Here is a 544-nt window from a genome sequence, read left to right on the forward strand (position 1 = left end):
TTCTCCTGTGCATTAATTTCTTCCTATAGAATTACTTTAACGTAAATTTATTGCAATCTATTAATTAACATATAAAATATAGAAAATAAAGCAAAATTGAAAATCAATTTTTGATATGCATTTTAATAAATTTTCCATGTATGCATAAAAGTGCATTAGTTCGATTATTTAATTATCTTACAATTATAACATAGCTGTTTTTCACAATTTCAATGAAGTAATCAGGAGACGCGGTAGCGTCTCCCGCCAAGTATATTTTTTCGTTATTAACAGAGACGCTACAGTGTATCCTTTACTGGACGGATAACGACTCTGTAGGAATAAATTATTATTTCTTATAATTATATGGATAATATCGGTAAATGCCTAATTTTGTGAAAAAATCTATATTTTTCTAATCACAATACTGTAACAGCGATATCCATAAGTGCATTTGATGCATAAGCGCATAAAGTGTATGCATTTTTTGCCCGATATTATGTCATTCAGATACGTCGTCGTCGTCGTTGTCGTCGTCGTCGTCGTCGTCGTCGTCGTCGTCGTC

This window comes from Wasmannia auropunctata, unplaced genomic scaffold (assembly GCF_000956235.1).
Source record: "Wasmannia auropunctata unplaced genomic scaffold, wasmannia.A_1.0 LD336064.1, whole genome shotgun sequence".
Lineage (NCBI taxonomy): Eukaryota > Metazoa > Arthropoda > Insecta > Hymenoptera > Formicidae > Wasmannia > Wasmannia auropunctata.